The sequence below is a fragment of the Phacochoerus africanus genome, chromosome 2 (assembly GCF_016906955.1).
Source record: "Phacochoerus africanus isolate WHEZ1 chromosome 2, ROS_Pafr_v1, whole genome shotgun sequence".
Classification (NCBI taxonomy): domain Eukaryota; kingdom Metazoa; phylum Chordata; class Mammalia; order Artiodactyla; family Suidae; genus Phacochoerus; species Phacochoerus africanus.
The window spans coordinates 92238638-92252725 of NC_062545.1; positions in this window are offsets into that span (position 1 = coordinate 92238638).

The window sequence follows — 14088 nt, forward strand, 5'->3', positions numbered from 1 at the left end:
TCAGTGGGTTAAGGATCTGGCATTGCCACGAGCTGTGGTGTAGATCACAGACGTGGCTCAGATCCTGCATTGCTGTGGATGTGGTATAGGCTGGCAACTGTAGCTCCAGTTTGACCCCTAGCCTCAGAAATTCCATATCCTGCAGGTGCAGCCCCAAAAAGACAAAAAAAAAAAAAAAGAATGGCTAATAGCAAAAGAAAAAATGAAATATTCCACTGGGTTAAATTTTCAGTAAGATGATGTAGTTGAGGGAATACTCTAGTTGATGCTGCACTAAGCCTGGAGGGTTGCCACATAAGCCGTTTGCGTTCTGGTGCTGTCTGGAACCACTCAAGCTGAGGACACGGTCCTCTGAGCCTCCTGGTGAGGGCATCTGCAATATTTTCCGAGGCCTGGGTTGTAACCATTTAGATGGAAGGGGTGCAGCTACGTCATTGCAACAAAGGAAGTGTCTGACCCAGATGTGATCTGTAGCCCCTCACTTTAGCTATTTTCTTACTTGGCTGACCTTTTGGATTTCTCTGTTTGGCCTCCTACAGGATTCTACATAGAACCAGCAACTCAGTAAACACGTAATGAGACATGAGGTGGTTTTTATTTAGTTGTGGTGGGGAATAGAAAACGTTTTCTCATACTGTCTTTATATTGAGGTTAGGGAGTACATTTCTTGGAACTCAATTTTTCATATTTTGTATAACTTCTTATAGGTGTTTTCTTCAAAGCTCTAATAACTTGTCTCTGAAGTTTGTTAAACTGCCCCCCTTGAGGTTGTTCTGTGTGAAATTGGAAATAAAGTTCAGTTTCTTTTCATTGCTTGAAACACTGCATGTGTGCACATGGGTCCACAGTTTGATCTTATGGTATAGTCTAGAAACATTTCCTTTTTTTTTTTTTGTCTTTTTGCCATTTCTTGGGCCGCTCCCGCGGCATATGGAGGTTCCCAGGCTAGGGGTCTAATCGGAGCTGTAGCCACCAGCCTACGCCAGAGCCACAGCAACGCGGGATCCGAGCCACATCTGCGACCTACACCACAGCTCACGGCAACGCCGGCTCGTTAACCCACTGAGCAAGGGCAGGGATCGAACCCGCGACTTCATAGTTCCTAGTCGGATTTGTTAACCACTGCGCCACAACGGGAACTCCTAGAAACATTTCCTTTTAATTATAGGCAGTGTTTTTTATGTATCTTAACATACATTTTATAATTTCAATTGCCCGTGTATTAAAAGGGTATAGACCAACTCTAAAAGAGAATTCAAAGAGCATCCAATATCGAGTTCCCTGTGGTGCAGCAGGTTAAGGATCTGATGTTGTCACTGCCGTGGCTCAGGTCACTGCTGTTCGACCCCTGGCCCAGGAACTGCATGCCATGGGCATGGTCAAAAAGAAGAAGAAGAAAAAAAGAGCAACAAACATAAGACTAAAAATGAATTAATTATGAGGCACTGGATTTAAAAAAAAGTAGTTATTTAGTCTAGCATACATTTGAAATTCATACTCAAAACTCTCCCCCAAGCCTCAACTATGGGATAACATTTAAATTAGATTGAGTTCATAAGGGCTTATTTAACATACAACTCCATAAATGCCTAGCATGAAATGGGCTACCAAAGGGTGGTGTGGTAGGGGCCCTCCCAGAACAAAGGGAAGGCAATGTGCACAGCCAGCATCTATGTGCACATGTGTAACTCTGGCAGCAAGACAATCAGTATCCATGTGCAACTTTGTAGCATAGACCATCCAACCAGAATTTACAGAATGTATGTTACTTTATAAGGGGGACAAAGGGACTAAAGTGTAAAAAAAAAAATAATGGAGGATATGTAAGACAGCGTCCCGCTGTGTTCAGGGCTCAGCCTTTGGATATGAATCTGCTGAACCAGTGCTGGCATGAATAAATGCTGCTTCCTTGCAAAAAGCCTTGGTGTCCCATCTCTCTCTATGAGAATCCTACATTTCTTGGGGGCTTGTCTGGGATTTGGAGACGGTGATTACACCTCCTTTGTCACCAGGATACAACCCCTTGGACGCTGGGAGAAGTGACATCATCTGAAGCCAGTGGGCCAGTTAATCCTTAGGGAACTAGCCCTCTCAGCATGTCAGAGCGAGGACCCCAGGAGCACAATGGAACCTGGTGAGGCCCAGGAACCAGCCAAGGGGGTGCCATCCGTCAGACTGGTAAGAACCCAGTTTCAACTTGGTAGCCTGCCCCAAGAGGCAGAAGGAGAGGCTGATCATCTCCCAGTGTTGCCTGAATAATCTCATAGGAGGTGAAATCTCAACTCTAAGGCGCTGGGCAGCAGGTTGGAGACATTGTCTGAATGTGAGTGAATGAGACAGACAATGGGAGAGTTCCAACTAGACCAGACAGGCCATAGCGAGTGTTGAGTCCCGACCCATGGTTCTGTGGTGATCCTCATACAGCTTATGGTGGCTCTCTTTGGAGAGGTCCTGACGTTAGGGTTTATACAGTCCTACCAATGCTAAGAGGCACCTGAAATATCTCCCCTGGTATAATGGCAGGAGATGGATGATGCAATTGATTACTCCTTCCCTTTCCCCTCCTTGTGTGTGACTGTCATCTTTTAGGGGGAGGAAATAGGTGGCAAACAGAGTAAATATATCCCCTTAGAGTGTATGATAAAAAAAAAAATTCAAGAGGGAATATTCAAGAGATTACAGTATTAAGTTGACTTCTGGAAAACTCTGGATGTTCTGTGGCCTTCGTTTGGGGTGGGTTGGCCCTCTGAGGGGTCACTAGATAAAGAACTAGTTAGCAAAGTGTTTAGAATCATCACAGGAGACCCAGGTCACCCTGACCAATTCCCTTACATTGATTGCTGGCAAGATATAGTCCTTTCTTGGTCATCTTGGCTGAAAGCCTGTCTGGAAGAGAACTGTAAAATTCTGTTGGCTTGAATGATAGCCTCCTCAAAATGCCAACTGGAACTCGAGAAGCCCATTTTATCTAGGGAGCCAGAGGAAGTTCCCCCACCTTATGCACCATTATACCCTCCACTGCCACCTGCACTTCCAGCCAGGGCCATGCCAGAGGCTGCTGCCTCCCCTGAGAGCACCCCCTCCCCTGACTCACCCATGGCATCACCAGTCACCACCAGTCCCAAGCCTCCAGTGTTAATCCCATATACTCTGGCCAGAGGCAACTGGCATATCAGGCCATCAGTGGCAGCCCCTCTTCACCACAGTACCAGAGGGACCTGCAGATGCCACTGAGAGAGACCAGAGGGCCTGTCTATTTTGATCAAGATGGCCAAATTCAAGGAAGCCAGCATGTTTTTGTGTACCAACCCTTCACCACCACTCATCTCCTAAATTAGAAAAATCATACCCCCTCCTACACAGGGGGGCCACAGGCAATGATCTAGTGCAGTCCATCATTCAAACCCACAAGCCCACCTGGGACTGATTGCTGTCAGCTTCTCCAGACTGTTTAACACAGAAAAATGGTGCTGAATTATTCAGGCAGCTCTAAAATGGCTAGAGGGAAATGCCCTGGAACAAATACTAGATGCCCAGGCTTATGCCCATGACAATTTCCTCAGGGAGGACCCCCCCCCCCCAGCCAATGGCACACTAATGAAGGGGGACTTCCTCAATTTGCATGCTACCATGAGGCGCTCCTAATTGGCACGAAACAAGGTAAAAAAGGGCCATGAACATGAGCAAAACTTCAGGGTTACTCCAGGGGCCTGATGAGAGCCCAAGCCAATTTTATGAGAGGCTATGCAAGGTATTCCACCTCTATACCCCCTTCAAAAACAGAAGCAGCTGAAAACCAGTCTATGCACCCTTCATGAGCTAGGCTTAAGGGGACATCCAACACAAGCTCCAGAAGTTAGATGGCTTTGCAGCCATGAATGCTAGTCAGTTGTTGGAGATAGCAACTAATGTGTTTGTCACCTGTGACCAGGCAGCACTAAAGGCTGAAAACAAAATATGCAAAAAAAGGCAAGCCTTCTGGCTGCTGCCTTGGTGAAACAAATGGAAGGTTCCCCACAGAGCCGAGGTCGAGGCCAGAAAAGGGGGGTAATGAGGAGGACCATCTCGCGTAGGGCCAAAACTGGGTCAGAACAAATGTGCCTACTGTCACCAGGAAGGCCACTGGAAAAATGAATGCCCCCAATTGTCAGAAGATTGCCAATCAGGCCCCAAACAGAGGGGAAGAGGCCAGGTGGTCTGGGGCTGATATCAGCTGGCCCAGCAGCCACATGGAGCGTCGGAAAATAATTTTTTAGGGCTCGCCATTATGAAACTATGAGGAGTACGAGGACAGACTGGGCTCTATTTTGCTAGGCTCCTAAGAGCCTATGGTCTGAATGAATGTAGGGGGCTGGCCCGTTGACTTCATGGTAGATATTGGGGCAGAACACTCAATGGTAACTCAGCCTATGGGGCCACTCTGGCAGAGGCAAACCACCATCATAGGGGCCTCAGGCAACCAAACATGGTGCCACTTCCTGCTGCCTAGATGATGCACTTTGGGGGAATATGAAATCATTCATGAATTTCTATACCTCCCTGACTGTCCTGTGGCTTTGATGGGTCAGGACTTATTGGGAAATCTACAGCCCCAGATAACTTTCAACTCCCATGGCCAAATGGCCCTGACCCTAGGGAAGCCAGGGGCAAAGATCATGACTCTCACAGTCCCCCCAAGAAGAAGAGTGGTGCCTCTTCAGGCTTATAGAGAGGCCTCGACAGGGACCAAGCTTTCCTTCAAGCTGCCCAGGGTATGGGCTGAAGACAACCCCCTCCCCAGACTGGCCCAAAACATACCACCAATAGCAGTGGAGTTAAAACCAGGGGCCGAGCCTCCCCACCAGAAACAATATTTCATCCCTCACAAAGCACAAATTGGGGACCCAGAAACATTTGGAGAGACTTCTAAAGTATGGGATCCTCCTACACTGCCAATCATCTTGAAACATACCTCTCCTGCCAGTTCAGAAACCAGGGTCTGACAGCCACCGGCCAGTTCAGGACCTTTGAGCAGTAAACCAAGGCACTGTGACCCTGCACCCAGTTGTCCTTAACTCCTACACCCAGTTGTCCCTAACCCTTACACCCAGTTGTCCCTAACCCCTACAACCAGTTGTCCCTAACCCTTACACCCAGTTGTCCCTAACCCCTACACCCAGTTGTCCCTAACCCCTACACTCTCCTGGGCGTTATCCCTGCTAAAGATGCCTACTTTACATCTCTGGACCTCAAAGATGCCTTCTTCTGCATCTGCCTGGCACCTCAGAGTCAGCCAATCTTTGCCTTCCAATGGGAAGATCCAGAAAACGGTGACAAGGGTCAGCTGATCTGGACTAGGCTGCATCAAGGATTCAAGAACTCTCCAACCATCTTTGGCACTGCATTAGCTTCTGACCTAAAGGCCTTCCCAGTAAACCAGTATGACTTTTTGATGCTCCAGTATGTGGACGACTTACTACTGGCTAGACAAACCCAGGAGAACTGTATGGAAGGGAAAGGCCTTCCCCACTAGCATGAGGAGAAGGCACATGAGGTGGCCTGATTTCTTCTAAAGGAAATTATTCCCTGATCTTGGATTCCAATCACCATTGGATCAGACAATGCAACAGCAATTGTGGTAGAAATGGTGGCAAAGGGATGAAAGATCATCTGGAAATTTCTCACAGCCTATTGACTCCAGAGCTCCAGGAAGCTGAAATGTATGAATCAGACTCTGAAACTGCAATTAAGCAAACTGTGCCAGGAGACAAACTTACATTGGGACCAGTTCTTGCCAGTGCCTTGCAAAGGATTAGATCCAGCCCTACTAAGCAGACAGGGTTCTCCCCTTATGAAATTCTCTATGGGTGTTCCCCTCCGCCTCCTCTCATTAAGGATATAAGGGGGAACTTAAAGGAACTAGGAAACCTCACCCTGAGGCAACAAATGCAGGTGCTAGGTTCTCCCTGAGCCACACTCCATCAGTTGTTTAGGGAATGGTTACCTGTAAGCCTAACCACAGACACCCACCCCTTCAAACCAGGGATGGTGAAAGGGTAAAAGAATGGAATATACAGCCACTACAACCTCTTCGGAGGGGCCCATTTACTGTCTTTTTATCCACCCCCACTGCAGTAAATATGGCAGAAGTGGTTCCTTGGATTCACTACAGCAGAGTAAAGCCAGTATCTCGAGACAGGTAGTGTGTCCCTGATCCCTTGGCACCATGTAAGCTGACCATCTGAAAGAAGCAAGCTGCAGCTCCAGAGAGCCAAGAGGATGACAGCCCTGCTCTAGTCACTCCGGAAGCTGTGTAGTTTACACATGGCAGAAGCTTGAGGAATTGGCCACCTGATGGGATAAATAGACTGGTTTTGTTTTCTCTTTCAGTTTTCTTACTGTGATGCACTGTCACCTCTTGTCCCTGTCTGTCGTTGTGATCCTTGACCTAATCTTTACCATAGGATTGGTGGAAGTTGCCCTGGCAGACTAAAAATGTGACAAAAGACCTGGGACAAAGTCGACATATACATCAAATGGTGGGCCCCAGGTGGACTATACTGGATATGTGGGTGGACAGTCTATACTGTACTTCCCCCAAACTGGTCAGGATCTTGTGTGTTGGTGTCAATCCTCCCATCTTTCTTCTTGCTCCCACTTGCCAGAGGGGAAAATTTGGGAGTCCAAATGTATGAGGACTGGGAGACCCAGAGAAAATGGTGTGCCCTACAAACTGTCAAATGAAAGATGACAAATGGCCCCCTGAGTGTATGTCCATTACTATGGTCCAGCCATCTGGGCAGAGGATGGGTCTTATGGATACCATACTCCCATCTATATATTAAACTGCATCATCAGGTTACAGGTGATTGTTAAAAATTTGTATGAGGGATTCAAAACCCTCATAGGTGCTATGTTCTTAATTTTAGGAGCTTGCCTAATCCTACCCTGTCTAGCTCCTCTAGTTATAAGATCCATCTCCAGCCTCATTGAGGCCATGGTCGAAAGAAAAACAGCCACACATGTGATGATGCTATGGAAATATAAACCCCTAAACCAAGATGATGCTCTTTGAACTCCAAAGAAGGGTCCAAGCATCAAAGGGAGGAATGTGGTAGGAGCCCTCCCAGAACAAAGGGAAGGCAACGTGCACAGCCAGCATCTGTTTACACATGAGTAACTCTGTGGCAGCAAGACATAATCAGTGTCTATGTGCAACTTTGTAGCATCGACCATCCAACCAGAATTTACAGAATGAATGTTACTTTATAAGGGGGACAAAGGGACAGAAGTGTATATGACAGCGCCCTGCTGTGCTCGGGACTCAGCCTTTGGATATGAATTTGCTGAGCCAGTGCCAGCACAAATAAACACTGCTTCCTGGAAATAAGCATTGGTGTCCCATCTCCCTGTATGAGAATCCTACAACAGTGAGAGTGGGAATTGAAGATTAAGCCAGAGGAAACAGACTTCTAGATTGCTGAGGAGGGATAAAACTTTTTATCCAGTGGAAGACCTTTCCTTAGGAGGAAAAAGCCCACTGAAAGTGACAGAAAGGCACTGTGAAGTCAGAATACCTGAGAGCCATGCTCGACAGCAACTTGGAATCATAACTTAAGCACATCCCTTAACCAGATACAGCATACGAAGAGACCCATGAAACTTGTTTTTATTTTTTATTTTATTTTATTTTATTTTATTTTTGTCTTTTTGACTTTTCTAGGCCTGCTCCCATGGCATATGGAGGTTCCCAGGCTAGGGGTCGAATCGGAGCTGTAGCCACTGGCCTACACCAGAGCCACAGCAACTCGGGATCCGAGCCATGCCTGTGACCTACACCACAGCTCACAGCAATGCTGGATCCTTAACCCACTGAGCAAGGCCAGGGATCGAACCCGAAACCTCATGGTTCCTATTTGGATTCATTAACCTCTGTGCCACAACGGGAACTCCAAGACTTGTTTTTAAAATTTAAAAGCTTTGTAGAAAAATTTCCCTTGAGGAGTCCACAGACATAAAAGAATTCTAATGTATTGGGGACTTTCCCATCAGAGAGTTGTGCTATTGAAACAGCACTATTGATTTCAAGCATTTCTGATTAAGATCCACAGTATGAATGTATTTTTTTATTGCAACATAAAAAAAACACGTTGTATTTCATTGCGTCTAAGATGTTTTAAATTGGAAGTCACCAAAGCTGCCAATTATAATTGTAGGATATCATTGATTATAGCACATACACCAATTTAGAGATAAGATATAGAAAATATGCATCTTAAAATTGATGAAATATAATTTGTATATCAATTACGGAAACCAAAGTTTCAGACAATAGTACTTACTCTTACTATCTATGACAAAAAAATTAAATTCATGCAGCCAGCAGTTTGAAAAATGTTGATCTAGGTCAGTGACAGTCAAAAGTGAGGTTCTGTGGAGTTCCCATTGTGGCTCAGTGGTTAATGAACATGACTAGTATACGTGAGGACATGGGTTAAAGATCCAGTGTTGCTATGAGCTGTGGTGTAGGTCACAGACATGGCTTGGATTCCTCATTTCTATGGCTGTGGTGCAGGTCAGCAGCTGTAGCTCCGATTGGATCCCTAGTCTGGGAACTTTCATATGCTGTGGGTATGGCCCTAAAAAGACAAAAAGACAAACAAAAAACAAACAAACAAAAAAAACAAAAGTAAGGTTCTAGATCAAAATAGTTGTATTTTTCTCTATGGCATAAAAGCATAGACCCTCTTCCTATACATGCCTAGGCAGGCATTTGAGTAGGCCCAGAGCTTACATTTAAGGAAGAAATTTGTTCTGGCACACAAATCATCAGAGCCCACCTCTCACTGGAGTTGGAATTTCTGTAACAGGATCTGAGTCCACTTTTCTGCCCAACTGAACTGCTCTAGTACTTCAATCAACAGTACAAGTTATTTGTATTCTAGGTTCCTGAGGCAGCACATACTGTAAAATTAATTACAATTTTGTTTCTGCTACAAACTGATGAGATAATGGATATTTATGAAGGCAGGCCAGTGATTATCACAGTTGGCTGGGCATCAGAATATCCTATGGGACTTGTTAAATACAGATGCCAGGACATTTCCAGGCCAACTGAATCAGAATTGCTTGTGATAGACTTGGCCATCTACTTTTACAAGCTCTACTGGGAATTCTGATGTCAACTAGATTGTTTATTTGTATTTTTTGGCCACAACAACAACAGCTTGTGGAAGTTCCCAGGCCAGGGATTGAACCTGGGCCACAGTAGTGACAACACTGGATCCTTAACCCAGACACCACCAGGGAACTCCCTAAGTAGGTTTAAGAATCATTACTCATTACTCATTCATACAACCCAACAACAACAAAATAACCCAACTGAAAATGGGCAGAAGACCTAAATAAATATTCTCCAAAGAAGACATAGAGATGGCCAACAGGTATGTGAAAAGATGCTCAACATTGCTAATTATTAGAGAAATGCAAGTCAAAACTAGAATGAGGTGCCACCTCACACAGGTCAGAATAGCCACTATTATTATTATTAATATCATTACTATTATTATTCTTTTTGGACACACCTGAGGCATGTGGAAGTTTCTGAGCCAGGGATCAAACTTCACCACAGCTGCAACCTGAGCCACAGCAGTGACAACTCCACCTGCTGAGCCACCAGGGAACTCTTGGAATGGCCATTATTACAAAGTCTGCAAATAAGAAATGCTGGAGAGGGTGTGGAGAAAAGGGAACCCTCCTACTCTGTTGGTGGGAATGTGAATTGGTGTAGCCATTATGGAGAGCAGCATGGAGTTTCCTTAAAAAAAAAATAGAGTTGCCATATGATCCAGCAATCCCACATGTCCAGACAAAACTATAATTTGAAGAGTTACGTGCACCCTCATGTTCAGAGCAGCACTATTTACAATAGCCAAGATATGGAAGCAACTTAACTTAAATGTGCATCAACAGATGAATGGATAAAGAGTGAATAGATATGTAAATCAAGTAAAATAAAACAATTAAAAAAATCAATGAGAGAGCCCATCGTGGCCCAGGAGGTTACAAACCTGAGAAGTATCCATGAGGATGTGGGTTCAATCCCTGGTCTTGCTCAGTGGATTAAGGATCTGGCATTTCCATGAACTGTGGTGTAGGTCTCAGATGTGGCTCTGATCTGATCGTTGCTGTGGCTGTAGTGTAGGCCAACAGCTGTAGCTCCAATTCAACCCCTAGCCTGGGAACTTCCATTTGCCAAGTGGATGTCTCCAAAATGACACACACAAAAAATCAATAGATATATATATGTACACACAGATTGGAATTATCTACATTACTCAGCTATAAAAAAGAATTAAATAATGCCATTTGCAGCATCATGGGTCGACTTAGAGATGATCATACTAATGAAGTAAGTAAAAAAAAAAGAAAGACAGGAGTTCCCACTTCAGATCAGTGGGTTAAGAACCAAACATAATTTCATGATGATGTGGGTTCAAGCCCTGGCCTTGCTCAGTGGGTTAAGTATCAGGCATTGCTGCAAGCTGTGGTGTAGGTTGCAGATATGGCTTGGATCTGGCGTGGCTGTAGCTGTGGCCTAGGCCTCAGCTGTAGCTGATTCTTCTGGCCCAGGAACTTCCATATGCTGCAGGTGCGGCCGTAAAAAAGAAAAAAACAAAAGAAAAAGACAAATACTGTGAAACACAAATAGCTTATCCATGAAAGAGAAACAGACCCACAGACATAGAAAACAGACCTGTCAGATTGCCAAAGGGGAGGGAAGGTTGGGGAGGGATGGACTGGGAGTTTGGGATTAGCAGATGCAAACTATTACATATAGAATGGATAAACATCAAAGTTCTACTGTATAGCACAGGGAAACATATTCAATATCCTGTGATAAACCATACTGAAAATAATACAAAAAAGAATATACATATTTATATAGTTATATGTATAACTGAACAGCAGGAAGTAACACAACTGTAAATCAACTGTAAATCAACTGTACTTCAATTAAAAAATAAAAATATCATTCATTGCTCAAGGGTTTGCCAATCATATATACTTTTTAGAGTTTAAATAACAGCTTTATTGATATGTCATATGCTATAAAATTCACCCTTTTAAAGTGTACAATTCAGGGACTTCACATCCTTGATCAGTGGAAATGAATCTGACTAGTATCCATAAGGATGTGGGTTTGACCCCTGGCCTCGCTCAGTGGGTTTTGATCTATCTGGTATTGCCATGAGCTGTGGTGTAGTTCGCAGACTAGGGTCAGATCCCGCATTGCTGTGGCTGTGGTGTAGGCTAGTAGCTGCAGCTCTGATTTGACCCCTAGCCAGGGAACTTTCTTTTTTTTTTTTGTCTTTTTAGGGCCGCACCTGTGGCATATGGAGGTTCCCAGGCTAGGGGTTGAATCAGAGTTGTAGCTGATGGCCTATGCCACAGCCACAGTGATGCCAGATCCGAGTTGAGTCTGATCTACACCACAGCTCACAGCAGTGCCAGATCCTTAACCCGATGAGCGAGGCCAGTGATTGAACCCACAACCTCATGGTTCCCAGTCAGATTTGTTTCTGCTGCACCATGACGGGAACTCCAAGCCTGGGAACTTTCACATGCCAAGGGTACAGCCCTAAAAAGGAAAGAAAAAAAAAAAAAAAAGAGGGCACCTCTTTAAGGTGATGAATATGTTCTAAAATTAGATTATGGTGATGTTTTGTGAGAATACTAAATATCATTGAATTGTACACTTTATTATTATTATTATTTGCTTTTAGAGCTGCATCCACGGCATATTGAGGTTCCCAGGCTAGGGTTGAATTGGAGCTGTAGCTGCTGGCCTTTTGCAGGTTGTGCCCCCCACCCCAGAAAAAAAAACAAAAAAAAAGCTCTCAATTGTATTTTTAGTAGTAAGCAGAGGATAAGTTATCAATAAATTCAGCAGGTTTTGAAGTCTGAGGTACATATACAAGTTAATTTATTTGGCTTTTTAAAAAATTGTGATAAAATCACACAGTATAGGAGTTCCCGTTGTGGCTCAGTGGAAATGAACCTGACTAGTATCCATGAGGATGCCGGTTTGATCCTGGCTTCACTCAGTAGGTTAAGGATACAGTGTTGCTGTGAGCCATGGTGTAGGTTGCAGACTCGATTTTGATCCTGAGTTCCTGTGGCTGTGGTGTAGGCCAGCAGCTGCAGCTCTGTTTCAAAATTTGACCCCTAACCTGGGAACTTCCATAGGCCAAAGGTGATGCCCTAAAAAGAAGAAAAAAGAAAAAAATCACACAGTATAAAATTTAACATCTTTTTTTTTTTTTTTTTGGCTCTGCCTGCAGCACACATTCCTGGGCCAGGGATCAAACCCATGCCACACCTGTGACAATGCTGGATCCTTAAAAACTGCTGAGCCACCAAGGAACTCAAAAGTATGCAGTTCTTAATGTCCTAAATATTTTTATCCCACTTAATTATTCAGTTAGGTTTTAGTTTTGCTTTCTCTTGCCTTTAGTAATATTCATTCATTCATTCAAAAAGCATGTCCTGAGTGTCTGTAGAACTATGGTGTTGCCTACATTCAAGAGGTTTATATGTTGATTGATTAAGGGAAAACAGATAGTAGAAATTAAGGTGGATGATGTAAGTACAACAGAATACTGTGGGAGTTCCCATCGTGGCTCAGTGGCTAACCAACTGGACTAGTATACATGAGGATAAGGGTTCGATCCCTGGCCTTGCTCAGCGGGTTAAGATCAGCTCAGAGTTGTGGCTGTGGCGTAGGCTGTCGGCTACAACTCCAATTGGACCCTAAGCCTGGTAACCTCCACATGACACAGGTGCGGCCCTAAAAAGACAAAACAACAACCCCCCCCCCCCCCCCCCGACCCCTACCCCCAATACCCCAGAATACTGTGAAGAGGGAGACTGAGGAAACAATTTATTGTCTCTGTGCATCTTCTAGCATAAGCGGCTCTGCCAGCTCTCCCATCCAAGTACTAACGAGGCCCGACCCTGCTTTGCTGCCAAGATTAGATGATACTGGGTGCTTTCAGGGTGGTATGGCCGTGGACAACTTTGCTAGCTCTGAATGAACCCCTGATCTCTGTTGGTGACTCTCCTGGTATTTCTCACCACTTCTCCTGGAAAGAGAACTCTCCTTGTAGTTAAAATTTCTGAAAGGGAAAAGCCATAGCTATTCCAATCGAGGCTGAAACTCAAAAATGACAAAATATTTATTTATTAATGAGAGTTGAAATTTATTTCAGGTTCTCTCTTGTGGGTTTTTTGTAGTTGTTGTATTTTTTTTTTTCTTTTTTGCCGCACAGGCAGTATGTGGGAATTTCTGGGCCAGGGATTGAACCTATGTGGCACATCAGCAACCAGAGCTACAGCAGTGAGAACATAGGAGTCCAACCCACCAGGCCATCAGAGAACTCTCCATAGTGACGAAATATTTAAAAATAACCAGTAATAAAATTCAAACTCTAGGCTCTAAGGTAATTTCATAATTCAAGGCCCTGATGCTTCAGTTTGCCACATGTCCCTATCCTCATCCTCCTTCAACTAATGATTTTACAAATGCTTTAGCCTCTCTAGCCATTTCCTCTTTTATTGTTTTCCTGCTGAATGTTAGTGTACACCTAGCTTTTTTAACCACCATGAAGTGTGGCCTGTGGTGGGCGGAGGAAATCACAAGGTCAACTTCTGTTGGAAGCTAACTATTGTCACTGGGGGGGGATCTGTGAAGTAACTGGACTGAGTAACGTTACATTTTTAGCTGATTTTCCTAGGGCATCATTTCTGTAGCACTTCTGGCTATTGCGGCACCAGAAGGTAGGCAGTTTTGAAATATTCCTTTAAGTGAGATAATTTTGTATAATATATGTAAATTAGCATATTTTGTTATTTATTTATTTGTCTTTTTAGGGCCACACCCATGGCATATGGAGAGGTTCCCAGGCTAGGGGTCTAATGGGAGCTACAGCTGCCAGCCTACACCATGGTCATAGCAACACGGGATCCGAGTCACATCTGTGACCTATACCACATCTCATGGCAATGCTGAATCCCCCACCCACTGAGAGAAGACAGGGATGGAACGAT